Source organism: Nesoenas mayeri, assembly GCF_963082525.1.
Source record: "Nesoenas mayeri genome assembly, chromosome: 1".
In the NCBI taxonomy this organism is placed as follows: domain Eukaryota; kingdom Metazoa; phylum Chordata; class Aves; order Columbiformes; family Columbidae; genus Nesoenas; species Nesoenas mayeri.
This window is the reverse complement of record NC_137541.1, coordinates 63,224,682-63,241,530: the sequence shown is the minus strand read 5'-3', so window position 1 is coordinate 63,241,530 and position 16,849 is coordinate 63,224,682.

Genomic DNA, 16,849 nt, shown 5'->3' with positions numbered 1-16,849 from the left:
AGAATTCAGGAAAGGAAGTTCAGCTTTTGTGCTTTTTAATGTATCAGTTTTGAGATTATGGCATCCTCTTCATATTTGTGTGCAAGACAGAATAATATAAATTATATCATTTAGGAAACATGAGGCACAGAGAAATAGATTTTGCATAAGGAACCCAAGTCACAGAACTGAGGAAGAATGTACTCTTCTAGCTGAGGGCACCATCCAAACCCAGCAAGAACTGTTTTGCTCTGAATTCCTCCTATAATACCGTAACAGTCTTCTGCTCACAACTTCTTTCCAGAGAAACAGATTCAGCATTTGTCACATTACCAGATTTCCACCCTAAGTAAAGAAGTTGTTATTTTTGGCATGACATGAAAATCTTTCACTAGGAAGATCTTAGAAGATGAAATAAACACATCTTTAACATTAAGGTCTTTGGTATACAACCTATTTCTCCATGGCACCTCTGCTATTTCACAGTACTGGTCAGTGGAAGAGAGGAGCAAAAGGAAGGCATGCGAGCATAAATGAGAGAGAGTCCTAGATCCATAGTATTCCTGTACAGCAATTTTGCTGTTCTTGAGGCAGAGCAAGGGGTGAGGGATTTAATCCTGAGTTAAAGGACCACTCTTCCATAGGGCTAGAGTAGAAAAACTTCCGCAGTGCATTTACCACCCCTCATGTCCTAAGCTTATCCTGTGCTTCTGCCACACCAAAAAATGGTATATATACTTTGGTCTTTCCTATCTCCTTGTAAGACAGGACCTGGAACCAGAAGAGGGCTGTGATGCTTCAATAAGTTTATTTGGGCAACAGGAGAATTAGGGCAGGAAAAAGTGCTGAAGCAAGCACAAGGAGTCACTCATGTCCCACAATACCTGTGGGCTGAATGTTATCCTGAAAGCAGAATCAAAAGATAGAAATGTTTTTCCTCTCTTTGCCAAAAACGGAAAAAGAAGCTGTACACAGGAGCATTGTTCCTGTCAGAACTGTGTCTGGAATAATGAACATGGTACTGAACAGAATCACAGAGGTTGGACAGGACCTCTGGAGACTGTCTAGTGCAACACTCTAATCAGAGCAGGGTCAACTAGAGCAGGTTGCTCAGTATTGTGTTCAGTCAGGCTTGGAATATCTCCAAGGACAGAGACTCCACAACTTCTCTGGACAGCCTGTTCTAGTATTTGACCACTCTGACAGTAAAATAGAGTTTTTTATGTTTAAATGGAAATTTCTGTATTTGAATTTGTGCCCATTGCCTCTTTTCCTTTCACAGGCTGCTGCTGCGAGGAGTCTGTCTCTACCTTTACTCTCCCTGTCAGGTATTTATACACATTGATAAGATACCACTGAGCCTTCTCTTTTCCAGGCTGAACAGTCCCAGCTCTCCAAGCATTTCCCTGTATGTCACATGCTCTGATACCTAAATAATTTTCATGACCCTTTGTTAGACTTGCCACAGTTTGTCCATGTCCTTGTACTGAGGAGCCCAGCACTGGCTGCAGCATTCCAGATGGGGTTTCACCAGTGATGATCAGTAAGTAAGGATAACCTTCCTCCACCTGCCTGCAATCGTCTCTCTAGTGAAGCCCAAGATGCTGTTGGCCATCTTTGCCTCAAGGGCAGATTCCTGTTTTACAGTCAACCTGTTGCCTACCAGTACACCCAGGCCAGCAGACCTCTTCTGCCAAGCTTTTTTTTTTTCAGCTGACGGATCCCCCTAGCTTGCACTAGTGCATGGGGCTAATCATTCTTGGCTGCAGGATTTTGCTCATAACTGAGTTTCCTGAGATTCCTCTTGTCACATTTCTCCATCCAAGAAGTCAATTTGTTCCTCAGCCTTTTCCATGACCCCATTCAGAAACATGCCTACATTTCCCCCAGTGTGTGGTGCGGTTTGGTTGGTTGGTTGGTTGTTTTTTTTCCTGCAGATATACTCATAGAAGCCCTTCTTGTTGCCCTCACCAGATTCAGCTCTACCTGGACTTTGGATTTCCTAACCTAATCCCTGCATGATATAATGTGTCTGCATTCTTTATGGGAGATTTGAAACTGATTCCACCTCTTGCATGTTTCTTTTTTATGTTTCAGGTTTGTCTGGAGCTCTTCGTTTCATCCATGCAGGCTTGCTGCCAACTCTCCTTGGCTTCCTGTATGTCAGGATGGACCATTCTTGAGCTTGGAGGAGGCAATCCTGGAAAAAATTCTCAAACTGTCTTACAAAATTGTAGAGGATGAGGGAGGTGAGACAGAAGGAATGCAGAAAGAATTTTACTGCCTACCATTAAGGCAATCTGTAGTCATGTTAGAGACCCAAGTTCATGTGCTCGCTCCAGTAGATATCTAATTAACCATGCAAAGAACATCATAGAATCATAGAATAACAGGTTGGAAGGGACCACAAGCATCATTTTGTCCAAGCTTTCTTGGCAAAAGCAGAGGAAGGCTTGCTCTGTGGAATCAAATAAAGTGCGGTTTTGGACATGTTCTCTGGATATAGAAAGCCTCCGTTTGATTTTGTGTCACATCAGACCATAGAGAGAATCTGACATCAGTATAAATCTGGATCTCTAGCTGATTAACTAACGAGAAGGAAAGTCCCCCAAAAGCTTTTACCTTCAGCCATGTAAGACCCAAATCAGCCCATGCTAATCATCTTTGACATGTACTTGAGATGTCTGTGTAATATTTGTTTTTCTAATCCCTCTGTAGTTCATGTGTGAAGAGGCATGTCACATAGTACATCTCCTCCTGATTGTGCAGACTTTCAGACCTGCAGGGAGATTCCTTCTGTTTTAGGGAAAAGGAAGATTAAGTTTTGAACACACCTTCTTCTCTGAGAATCTAAGTGACATAGGGCACTTCATCCTGATGGGATGAAGAGGTTACCAAAAATATTCTTATTAATAACATATACAGTAACTGAAATTTTAGGTGGTGTTTTGATTTCTTTTCTTCCCTGAAGCACAGCATTGAAAGGAAAGAGAGCTGCTGTGATCCCAACATGTGCAAAGAAGACCATGGAGAAGTCAAGACTTCAAGGTAATCAACTGCCAAAGAACTTGTCATTTGAGCTAGCAGGTAGAAGACAGTCAAGGATGCTGCAAGTAGCTCTGAGGATTGCTGTTGAGAGGAGACAGGTCAGAGGAGTTGCTTATTTAAAGGCATATATACTCTAGTATCATAGGAGTATTATTTCATTCCTACTTGCTTCTCTCTGTATCCTAGAAGAGAATCAGATGGTCATATACCTTTGAGGGGTACCCTTCACCTGCTGTCACACTTGAAAACTCCAGTGGATTTTCAAAATCTGTTTGGCTTCTGCTGGCTGCTCAGATTCTGAACGGGCACAATCTGGAGGATTCGAACTATACCGTCCTTGTGAGTCCACTGTCACCTTTCCAACCAGTGCTGTATTTATTTCGTAAGGCTAGTGTGTTTGCGTGTGGAACAGCTTTGTGCTATTTACCTTCTGTCCACCAGGTGGTAGCGCAGCATTAGCATTACTGTAAACATGGTGGCTCGCTTAACTCTTGCCCGGTTACCTGAGAGGCTCCTACTACTGGACAAATGTTGACAAGCTGCTTCTTTTTGTTAACTTTCTAATTAGGCAATAGCTTGATATGTTAGACCAAAGACATACACCGGGATAGTAAACATTTCTGAAAATAAAGGAAACAGAAATCTATTCCATGCCTAAAAGGTCTATTTGGAAAGAATGAGTGGTAGGGATAAAATCATGTAACCTAGCTTTGAGATTTTGTCTTGCTTCCAGAACTGCTGAGGTCAGATATGATCAAATTCTGCTCAAGAGGAATGAAACTGGCTGGGCTGCAGTGGCCCCTAACATCATACTTGACTGGCTCTCTGGCTGGAAAGTGTGTCATAGTAGACACACTTTTTTCAAGGCCCACCAGAACCCATATCTAGCAGCTTGTAGGATCCTGTGTTGGTCACCTCTTGTGTTGGTCACCTCGGTGAAATAACAAATCTGTTTTCTAAAGCTAGTTTAGGGTATAGTTTTGCCTTTGGCAACACTACTATGGGCTTCAGACAGTCCCATCTACCAACCTCCTTCCACTTTCTACTGCTCATTGCTGCCCACTACACCTGACAGCACGACAATGACAGACAAGGAAACTACTTCAACATTATTAGTCTCCCCCTTACATATACTCCTTTTTTTTTCAATCAAATTTCAGAGGTCTAACTCATAACACAGGCTCCTGAATGGTTGTGCTGTCATTAACAAAAATGCATTGTACTTGCAGAGGGTCAGGAGTGGGAAGGAACAAATTAAACTGAAGTTAAGTCCATGAACACTTTTCATCATGGAGCTGTGGCTGAAGTTCCCCATGGTGAATGAGCAATCTTGCCAGTATTCACATCTTATTTTTCAGTATGTTGTACCAAATGAGGTAAAATGTCCTTTAAAATACATATTTCACACTAATGTTATGAAGATCACTACTTATAAAGTTACTTAACAGCAAAATACTTGTTATTTTTTTGTAATTTTATTACAACATAGACAAGCTAATTAACACCTCATGGGGATTTATATATGCTAAAAACCTCTTAATACTAGTTTGAGAGTGACTTTTAGTAGTCAGTCTTTTGTTCAACAGAAAATCAGGGCCTTCATATAAACCCTTTGAGATGACATCCTACCCCAGTGATTGTGCTCAGTCCTGGGATATGTAAACTAATCAAGTAGTGATTTTTTACTGAAGAGGAAGGCATAGGAAGAGAGCTTTATCTCCTAATCACTGTGGTCTCTATCTTCATATCACATTATAGTTAGTGTTGATTAACCAGTTCACTCTCTAGACTGCCTAATTTGATATCTCCTTCAGCAGGTTACCTAACAAAGTGGCTCTAACCTCAAACCCTGGCTGCTAGTTTCCTTATGCAGGGTTGAAGCGATGGAGTGTATTAGTGTCAAAGAGATCAAAAGAAGGTTTTGAACCTAGTTCGTATCAGAACCTAGTACTGGAACAAAATTCCCTTGTTTGAGTCTGTTTACCAGTAATTCTAGGTGGTCTTCCACCAAAGTGCTGGAAAATCCTCCTTAGTTTCACAGTGACTGCCCACAATCCTCACAACCAAGACAAAGTGTTGCACAAACTACGCAAGCTCTTAGTTCCCAAGGGTATTACTGCATACCATGGACCTGACTATAATTCTTCATCTGTTACCATAACTGTAGTAGGAGGCCTTTATTTATGTCAGAATACCCTTATAGTGTACTGATAAAATATTATGAAGTATTCCAGGGAATGGATGTAGCTCTCTCCAAGAAATGGAACTGCTGTTCCAGCCTAGTGAAACTATCCAGTTGACTGAAAATACTTGTACTGAAGGAAACAGTTTTGCCAATATGCTTCTGCCACCGTTGGGGATCTCACGCTCCTGATAGACAGAGCCTGGCAGGAATTTGGAGCATAGATGAGATCTAGATCAAATGAACAGTTTCGAGTTAGAAACATATAGCAATGCTCCTTTCAAAATGCCTTTATTTACAGAAACATTCAACTGAAATAGTCTCTTAACAGGAGGTCTTGATTACTTTTCCATTTCCAAACCACACATCATAATGGGGATGGAATGTGGTTACCATAAATTGTTGGTTTACAAATCATCACTGACTTGTTAGCAACAGCTAGGATGTTAGAGTTAGAGCAACAGTTTGGATGTGATAAAATAGCAAGAACCCATTTTTCATGGCATTGTTGGAATGAATATAAATGAATTCTTCCCAGAGATTCATTGTGGTGGTTGTGGTAAATAGCAAACTGCATATTTCCTGCTCATGTTGAAATCAATGGGAGTTTTATTATTGGCATCATGAGAAGCAGGATTTGACCTTAATAGAAAAGAGAAGAGGAAAAGAGAAAAAGATGAGGAAAAAAGAAAAGAATGAGCCTGAAAGTTCTAAAATGACTAGCAATTCAGATGCCTGACTGGAGACACTTCAAAAGAGGAATCTGAAAAGCAGAAAGTACCAACAACCTGAAACTAGGGCCCCTTTCCATTTTGGATTTCTTTCCAAATTTTCCTTTGAATTCTCTGCTTGTGAACTTTGAAACTGAGGAATAACCAATACTAGTCACTGCTGAAAATGCAGATTTTCAAATTTTCCTTTTTCTTGGAAATGCTTCTGCCTCTCTAATGGCACTGAAAAGTTCTCTTATTGGGTTTTGGATGAAGCCTATAAAAATCAGCAAAGGTCTTATTTCAGGGAAGCCAGCACAAACTTTCTTCCTTACTTGTGTTTGAGTCATGACATGGATCACTATCAGTCACTTAATCTTGCTCTAGCAAAATCTGCATCTGCTAATAGACAGAATTAGTAACTTTGCCTCTGTCGTATAGCTAAATCTTTACAAGTGAACTCCTACATTAGAAATAAAGGAAGCAAGAAACTCTGGCCCAACAGAGATCACTATGCTTACTTAACCAGTAGACTAAACTATTCAAACTTATGGATTTTTCCTCAGGAATCTAAATTTAGTGATTCTCTCCTTTATAAAGATAGACTAAACTAAACAAAAAAACAACATACCCATTCTCAGCACGTGCTACAACACATCATAAACTTATGTCCTTTGTCAGGTGTATTCAAAACATTCATGAAGGTCGCAATTCTTAAATATGGTTGTTCAAATATGTGAAAGAGTGAGTGAAATCTGGCCCTGTAAAGTTGACAGCAAAACTTCCAGTGGCTTCACACAGAGCAAAACAGAAGCTTAGCTGAGTAAATGTAATATCAGTGGGGCTAGCTTGATTTCTATTAGCTGAACATTTAGTACTTGCCTACATAGATTTTAACAGAGTAAACATGTAAGTTATCCTTCCCAAAGTATAGATGCCCTTAAAAATAGCTAATGGAAGATACCAGTAAAGACAAGAAGGGCAAACGCAAAGAGTAAATCTTCTGCATAAAACTTCCCATTTGGTTCATGTTCTGTCTTTCAATATCCACAAACCACATGTCCTGAAATACAAATCTATATCCAGAGACTCTGACCCTGCCAATCCCTAACATTCTGTGATTCTGTGATTCTGTGAATGTTCACCAAATTACTTGTTGTGAACCTCCTTTTGGACCTTCGGACTGGCATGCAAATGTTGAAAATGATCATTCCGTGCAACTGCTTCTCGTATGCTGCTAAAGAATATGGATGACATGAGAGTTTAAAACCAGGTGCTAAAGCAATGCAAAGCAGGATGAATTCAGTCTTTGCTAACAGAAACTGAAATTGCAGTATACATTAAACAGACAAACAGAGGGTGCGAAACCAAGTCCAAAATCTTTTTTTTTTTCTTTTTTTTCTTTTTTTCAGGTAAAGGGCTAATGCAGTTCATTCTTTCTCATCTGATATTTATTGGTTCTCTATACAAAACTCTTGTTAGATGCAAGACAGTCCTTTAAATAGCATTAATTGTCCCAGCCAGATGAGGAAGGTTTGTTAAGGAAAGTTGTTTCTAATAAATGTCATTTTTCCTTAACAGAGTCAGACATTGCTGAGCTCTAACATGTAAGAGCAGATGATCCAACTGAGATTATCACAGGAAATCCAAGCAGAATTTAATCCAATCCTTTGAACTTTCAATAAGATTTCTTAACGGTGAAGTACACAAGGAACTATGTTGACTGTTGTCATATTTGGCTAGAGACCCTTCATCTTACCAAAGTATTCTCTAGAAAATGATCCTTTATCCCCAAAGTGTTTCTGGTGGTGCTTGGAAGAGACAGCAAGCACAGTTGAGACTGATTTTGGAGGAATTACATATTCTGTGTTCTAGAAAATCCTAACCTGTCAAAAAATTCACCTTCCCAAAGGTAAAAGATAGTTAGTGCTTCTCAGAAGATGTACTTTTGTACATTTGTTAACTTCATTTACTTTTTGCCTGAAGCTTCATTTACTTTTGTCAAATCTAATGCCTGGAGTACAGAAGGTCTCTGTTGGAGACATAGCCATTTGCTCATTTCACGTGTCTAGTAAATTTGTTTCTCATTTCTACAGAGTGGAACAGAGGTCTTGGGTCCAAAATAGTGAAACACACGCATTTCACAACAAGAAGACCTTCTTCATAAGTTCACTGCTCTGTGGAGTATTTCCGAAACAGTATTTCATATCCAGTTTCACTACTTTCCCCATGACAACTGGGATGTTCAAAAGAAAAGCATTCAAAGTGGTATCTTGGAGAAGTGTTGGTCTCCTTTTTTGGAAGTAGATTGCATTTCAATAGTTTGTTTTAATTACTGTAAGTATTTAAACTCTGAGTAAGTCTGGACTATGATTTTACAAGGTGGTATATTATCCCAGATTCATTATGAATAAAGGTACTGCTATTAGAGGAATTTCAAAATGTTTTAGCATTTCTCTATATGGCAGACAGAAACGTTTTGTAATGTAAACTTACCTAACCTAAGCCGCCTTTCTTGTCCACTGGTAACTGTCTCACTGTGCCAGCAAGGAGCTTAGTAAGGGCTGCTTTAGCCATCTCGGGAGAGTTCTGCAGCCTCTGCTGAATTCTCTGCTCCCATGCCCAGACTCTCCCTGCTGGCACTCATCTGCAGCTGGAAGCCAAGTCTGCCACCTTGATGTTTTGATGGAATCAAAGCTTACTCAAAGCTCACTCTTAAGATATCCTACGATGTGCCATAGTAATGCCAGTTCATAAAGTGTTTGCCTGACCTACATCAGTTTTGATTAAGAGTGGAGAACCCCAAAACAACAGACGTGGGACTTCAGGAATTACAAACCAGAATATTTATATTTATTATATATAACAATAACTTTATATATTTATTATATCAACATATTGTTTATAAATAATAAATGTATAACAATAATAAGATTATATATACGCTGTGCAGAGCTTTCATGGTAAACCAGATTGCCTTTGAATGTACTAAGATTCAGGCATAACAGTCATTTTCTCTGTCAAGATGTTTAGGGGCAGTTTACCCTAAGTCTGTACTTTCCATAGGTTTATTTGCCAGTAATTGAGTTCAGGTAATGACATTATTTCAGGATTACCTTTTTATCCACAAGTACCTCCACATCCTCATTTGACCTTTTAACTACTGTTTTTTCCTTAGACTTAATTCTAGGTTAAGGAACCGCCACATTTCAGCATTCTGGGGCTTAAGAGAAATGTGTAAGTGCTTCCCTAAAAGCCATAGTTAATGCAGAGAGCTACACACAAGCAAGTGTTAGGCTAGGAACAGAGTGCATTGAGACCTTGCTTTTGGGATATACTCAGAGAGGCACTGAGGGGTCTTGTCAGCATGCACAACCCTGAGAATGCCCACGAAGTTGACAGACACTGTAGAAACTCCAGTGGAGATCAGAAGATGCTTCAAACTGAGTGTTTCTTACATCCTGCTTGATGGATATAACAGCAACTGCTCAGGCATCTGGTAGCCTTTGGCTATGTCCGTCCTAAAGTGCGTGTAGTACTGCATGCTGCTTAAAGAGCACAAAGGCTGCTGGTATGTGGTTTATAAACAATGCACAAGCCAGAATGTGGTATTCAGAAAGCTGATGTGTTTCTAATGTATGGATACACTGTTGTTACTAATATCTAAATTATACCTGCATGCCCATACTGAGTCTAAAGCACCTATCCTTGCCAGGGACAATAAAGTAACCCAAATTTGGAGTTTCTTGGTCAAGATAGTTTTGAGCCATGACATTTCTTTAAAATAAGTGTTAGTAAATTATCTAGAAAGTGACATCAATCCACTTTTATAACTATCTTCTTATCTCCCAAATATTTTGCCTAGTATCAGTCAAGTTTTCCTGAAAAATTGTAGTCTGACATAAAAGTTTGCCTGTGAAATTTCAGGTAGATTAATTTTAGCTTGAAAAACTCAGGGTGGGATTCAAAATCAGGCTTATAATGGAAGAATTGCATCAAACTAAACTGTGGAAGAAAGAAGCATCTCTCCATCCTGTATTTTCTCTCAGCCAGAGCTAACAATAACTTTGCCTCTGCTACTGAACAGCTGAGCCAAAAAACCAGAAAGACAAAAGCCAAAGACAAACCAAAAAGACAAGGAGCAGAGACAGCAAAGACGACACAGAGAGAAAAAAAATCTAGCCCACATACAAACATTGCTCTGAAAGCTCAAAGATAAGAAAATCAGCCTCTGTAAAAGGCAGTTACAACATTAGGAGATGATAGAAGCAGCAGAGATGGCAAAGAACCTAACCTGACCTACCATCAAGCAAAGTTAATGAAAACAAGATGGGAAAAATAAAGGAAGTTTGTCACTTTAAAAGAAAAAAGTAAGTTTTAACACTGACTGTATGCAAACCAATAAAATACTCAGATGTTGGACCAGGTCCATATCGAAGTAACTCAGCCTATAATTACATGAAAATTGAAAAATGTCAAAACACAATAATAAAGATACTATGGAGTGTTTTGTCTTTTGCGGAGCAAGCCCATCCGTACCACCAAATAAGGGAAAAAGTTAAATAGGAGTTCAACATGATGATTACAAGAAGGGAACCATAATGGATGGGAATGGACAGAAGCGTGAAGAAGAGAAGAAAAAGTGAAGTAATTAATAGTAGCGAATACTGAGTAAAAAAAGAGGCTGCCTTGTGTTAGATAGATACCTGACAAAGAGCTGCAACACAGTCATGTCTTGAAGAAATTTCCATATTGAAGCTTGCAGAGAAAGATAGCACCTCCCATCAGTCCAACAAATACTATTAGAAAAAAGCAAACATGCCTTCAGAAATATCAGCCAACTTTTAAGTATGAAGTAGAAAAAGACTTTGTATACCTTGAAGTTTGTCTGATATTCCAGCAATATGAGAGAGTAACAAATGTACCACCTCTTCCCACAAAACTTATTTTGCCGGTATACTTAGCCCATCATAGCTATATCGATACCGTCACTAGGAATTCCCAGAACAGAGTGTCAGATATAAGTTGATCCAGCTACACTGAGTAAAGCGAATGCATATCAGTTTTTATTAGTCAATAAATCACTCCAGAATCTAGGCAGCAACATGCTTAGTTCTAATTGCTTTACATGGAATGCTCCCAAATGTTCTCATCATTTACCCACCTTTGCTCCAACTGAAGTGAGTGGAAGCATTGACCTTTCACTTTGGTGGGAGAGGGATGAGGCCAGCCCCAGGTGCTTTGAAAAATCTTACCTATTTCAAAGAAAAAATTCTCTGCCTTACAGGTGTAAATCTACCATCATTTAAAAATCAGGAAATAGAGTGTCTGATTTAACTCCTTGTTTGTGGGAAAAACACCAATTATTTCTAACATTTCTTTAGCAGACTTTGAACTGTATATCAAATGCGAAGAAATTGAGAACAGCAAGTCTAAGCAAAGTAATTGCGGCCTACTCTATCCAATGGCAAACTGAAGTATCAAAACGCAAATAATCCCAACCTGATAAAAACCCCTGTGCCTTGAGACTGCACATTTATACAAAAGGGACAGCAACCTTCTGTCCCCCAGAGCTAGTCCTTTTTCTTCTTGCAAACACCTCATTTAATTTTGGAGCATAAATAATCATCCCGAACTTCCTGCATTTTATCTTAGGTCAATGGTAGTTGATCTAGATGATCATAGGCAATTTTATCCACAGTCAATGGCAGTTCTGAAAGTTCAAGGAGTATGCTTTGGGCTAGAAGATCTAAGTCTGAGCCTATGCTTTTTTCTGTGCCTGAAAAGTGGCCACAATTTTATGGGTAACCTCTAAAAACAATTGAAGCAATCGCAGTGGTCTTACATTGTTTAGATTGTTTGCTTTCCACTCCCCAACCTCATAATAAGAACAGAGCTATTACAATGATCTATTATAGTTGGGACCAGTCTTGCTATAGAAAACTCTACAAGCTGAGAAAACCAAAATATAGTCACAGCTCCAAACAGCTTAGGGATGAGATGAATTCTTTGTCTATCCTGCATCCTAAATGCATCCAAATTATTCTAATAGCTGTATATCTACGTGGACCACTTAACTCCCTCTTGAACTCTCCTTAGTGCTTTAAATTGATTGTCAGCCACATGTGAAAAATCTCTACCTAATTTAAAATTTACATTCCAGATCTCTCTATCACTGATTTCTCTCAGCAGTAAGGTTTCCTCTGATCTCGGTGCCACTGGAACGAGGGGACTGAATTTCTCTTGCCTTTTGCATAGATACTCAGAGTTGTGTATGGAGCAGAAATGTAATCAGCTCCAGCCCAGAATTTCAACAGTCCCTTATTTAGTGCATCAGCATGGGGGGGTGCTAGCTGAGATAATAAGGAAACATGATTACTTATGCTGGCAAGAGGACAGATGTCAACCTTGCCTCTCCTTTTCATGGAAACATACCTGGCTTTATGAAGAATAGGTTAGCAAATATTTTAATACAAATAGTAACCTCAGCTGAGCTGCCAAGGCAGGCTCCAAAGAGACTGACTTGTTTACAGTCTGGACCAGTGCCTTAAAACCTGACGTGCTTATTCAACAGAAAATTAACCCCAAAACAGGTATCATCATTACTGCAGGGAGAAGCTCCAGAAAGATAATATCCTAACTCTCTCCAGCTGAACTCAGGACATTGTCCACATTTTATCACATCAAGTGCCCTTGTAGTCATTCAGAATAAACAAGCAAATAAAAAAGTGAGGTATATTGCATGTGATCGTTCAGGTCACTGGGACAGCATAGATATTTGGATATGGCCCAACCCCCTGCCTTCACTTGAATTACTACTGGAATCTAACTTCTTGCATTGTTTTAAGAGACTAAATTGTTCTCTCTATGTTCTTTGGTCATCCCAACTCAGATGTTATCTTTTCCTTTCCCACTCTAGTTTTTGGCTACAAAAAATATACATGAAGAGAAGTTCTGAGAAGAGCCTTTTTTCTTTTTTCCCAGCTGCTGAGTGTATGTCTGTCTATGGTACCATTCTCCTCCAAATGCCTTTGACAAATATTGTCATTTGTGAGGTCATTTTTTTGAGACGTAACTAGTGATTCTCATGAAAATGAATGCTGGTATAGATTTGACCTTGGAAGAAACACTGGTCATTCCAAAATGATGTAAGTAAAAAGGGATACAAGAAATTCTTTCTGAAGTCACCGTGAACATTCAGTGATGGATGAAACCTTCATAGGGAATGGTCACTGATCTGGAAAAGTTACTCTGCGAAGTTGTCATAATCTTTAGCTATCAAATTTCTTGGAAGATGGAAAGTCTGATCCTGGAGTTATTGTGCAAAGGCCTGTAAGACTGGATTTACCAACAGAGACCTCTGTCAGCTTTCTTTGCATAATTCAGTTGATTTTGAGCAACCCCATGAGGCAAGAAGAAAGAGAAACTATGTGGGACAGGTAAGAGCCAAAGCTTTTCCACGTGACCTGGTGGCAGAGCTCTGTAGGAGGTCATGCATTGCCCTGCATCCTCCACAGAGGTCAGTGGCAGGCACTAGCGTGGCAGCTTCTAGGTTGAAATAGGCAAGGGTGGTGCTTTTCATGCCCATTACTTGCTATGTCAAACTACACTTCTTTGGGAGAAGCTGATCTCAGGCCTCCATATAACATGAAAACTAAACTAACTAGATTTGGATTTCATGCAAGTATTCATGGGTCATGAAACCTTTACTGAAACTATAAAAGAAAAAAAGGATTTCTTCTATCCCAGACTATTGCCATTGGGATTGGAACTGAAGCCATTCATGAGGTGCCAGTATTAAGAGACAGCAGTTGTTACCTAGAAGAAAAGGTGAACATAGGGAGGTGGGGAAGGCTTGGGATTAAGCACATAATCTAATTAGTTTTTGGTGAGACCTGAAAGCACATATTCACTTCCACTGAAAATACCTGATGGCACCTGCTTTATACTGAAAGTGTAATAGGACAAAATGAAAATGGAAAGGTTTCCCACAGTATCCTGTAAAACTTTTGAAATAAGTATCTCTTTTGTAGAATTCTATAACTGTTTAAAAACAAAACCAGAAAAAAGGCATTGCTTCCTTTTCTGTCTGCATTTTTAGAGCACTATCCGCAGAAACTTATTAGAGCCAACCCTACTAAATTCCTTACAACTCTCCCACAAGGGTGGTTCTCAAAGTGAAAAAGAGAAAAATGCTGGCAGTTTATGTAATGTCTTTTTTACTTATACAATCTGAGCGGCTATCTAGGAAGTTTAGTGGTATACAAGTCTCTGGTGGCAAGAATCAAGCTGGAGAGCTTTCTCTACAAGCTCAGCCTTGTTTATCCATGTGTCCTCCTGTACACCCTTGTCCCACATCTCTCTATGCTTCTGTGAAGGCAAAGAAAAACCACATTCCCTTGAAAAATAACATACTGAACTAGAATGTAGTATTTGGCCAACTGAAAAAAGCCTTCTACATTTTATGAGATCTGCTTCTGAGTCCATTTTGCTAGAAGCAAACATTTGCCTACTAAAAACTCTAGTTGGGTTCAAGTGGCATAGTAAAATGTTCCCTAGATAATCCTTACTCTGTTTCCTGCCTTTCCTATAAACAATCCATGTTCCCTAATCTTTTCTATCTAAACTCACACAGTGGCAGAGTCTCCTCCCCTCTCCCTGGCACCATAAATGATCTGGAACTCTGGACCTTTAAATGCCAAACTTGTACCTCTCTTGCCATTCAATGTACTAAGGACTGTGTGCCCCTGTGCTATTTTCCCTCCTCAAATGTCTGGTACAAAATGTGAAGCATCCTTGTGACCTTTAAACATCCTGCACAGCTCTCCATCTCCTCTTTACATGATCCAGACTCATCTCCACCTCCTGTTAGAAAATCCTGTGCATGCACCTGGCTTGATTACATCAGCATATATGCACACAGCTGAGCTAACACATTTCAATGAATCCACTGCAGAAGCAAACGGAAATGAATACCTCTCCTTCTGTCTGCAATCCAACAGTTGCTCTACTATGGTATCAATTTGGCATAAAATTAGAGTTAGCCGTAAATCTATATTCACTGTTACCTGAATGCCATGATGTGGGAGACAGAAAAGAACAATACTGACAATATTTTGATAGCGGCCACTAAAAACTGAAACTATTTCAGTTTCTTGTGCTTGAAACATCATCGCCTATGGGCATTAAATTTCTTTTCTCCTTTTCTACTAGATGAAGTAGCTACGTATTCCAGGAGTAATGCGTGAGTAAAGCAAAAATTGAATGAGGGATCCAAGACACACATAAGTCACTATAAGCTACTATAAAATTCATCTTAAATGCAGACAGTCCAGCAGCTATGTTTCTCAAGATCTCTGCTAAGGACATTGCATTTTTCATCATTGTTTGTAAGTGGGTGATAGCTGATTCTTTAACCTGGACAATGAGCATGCAGAAAACACCAGGAAGAGGCCCAAGGATCATATAAATGTACATGCCCAGCAAGACATTTGATCTATAATCCTGAGTTTAACTGTAAAGCATACACAATCCTTTCTCCTTCAAGTGCAGAGGGCTACTGGATTGGAGGGTACTGTAAATATCTTCTGACTACTGCTGAGCAGGTCAAACCAGTGAACAGAAGTGTGGGTTCATTACAGGCACCAGTTGGCTGAAGGAGATCAGCAGTGTAGGAAAACAAGTGTTATTAGTAATAAAATGTCTGCTCCAGATTCTTGTTCTGAACTTGACACCAGAGTACCAGGAAAGTCTCTGTGGGAGAGTTTGGAAGACTTCAATTCATGTCTGGTGGAGCAAACAGCAGTTGTAAAATCTCAAGAGATGAGGGCCACCCAGAGTGTGTCAGTTTATCAACCGGACAGCTGCGGTGTGTCTACAAATGCCAAACCATAAGCTTATTGGCAGAGGAAGCAGGAATTGTGGCCAGCACAGAGAAGTGGCTCCTGAGTTTCTGAATTGCCTGCCTCTCAGAATACACTTATGGTCCAGGCCAGCCTGACAGCTCCAACAAGACTACCGTGCAGCAGGCCAGTGGCATAAACATGCCTCACACCTGGCTTCACAGCCTTTGGGACAATTTCTCTGATTTAGAGGATGGTAATTTTGGAGTATAGTAGCACTCTGCTCACCTCCCTGCCTTGGACAGGGTAGTGAGATAATGATGTTTTAACTGGAAAGACCTAATACTTTTATTGCTCCTCAGTTAGAGAAACAGCCCTTTGGGAGCTATGAGCGGTGTAATACAGGAACCTTCCAGTGGCAGAGAAACCACTGGGAGACTTGATCTCAAGTGCCGTAGGATGATGGGAGTGTGAGCATCACAGTAAAGCTACTTTTGCACAAACACAGTGTTCTTACCTTTAAAGAGAGCCCTGTGCCTTAAATGAAAAAGAGTCAGATGCTGTTGATGGCTGAATTTTCCACCCATAGGAAAAAAAACTAGGAAGGTAAAACAAAGTAATCATGAGAGGAAGGCAGAGGATCACACCTTGAAGAACAACTTGGGATACAGTGAAAAAAATAACCAATGTCTACAACAAATGTCCAAGGAAATTGAACATGCATTACATGAAATGTTGAATAAAGTGTTACCCAAAATATACAAGGTGTTTTATATCAGCTTTAGGTGTCCTTCAGATACTGTATAAGCTGTGATGTTTATGGTAGTAATAGTAGCAGCATTAATATATCAATAGGCTTTGAAGAGATAAACTCTATTCCTAATGAATTCCTGATGAAATTCTAGTGAGTCCTAGTGGATTCCATGTAATTCATTCTGAGAACATCAACTAGGGCTTATTTTCTCTGACTTTTCAGCCAGACACTGGAAGAGGGACAGATGACCTTTAAAGGTCCCTTCCAATCCAAACCATTCTATGATTCTATGGTCTCTGCGGTTGCATAGGCATTCTGGAGCTGTAAATTTTAG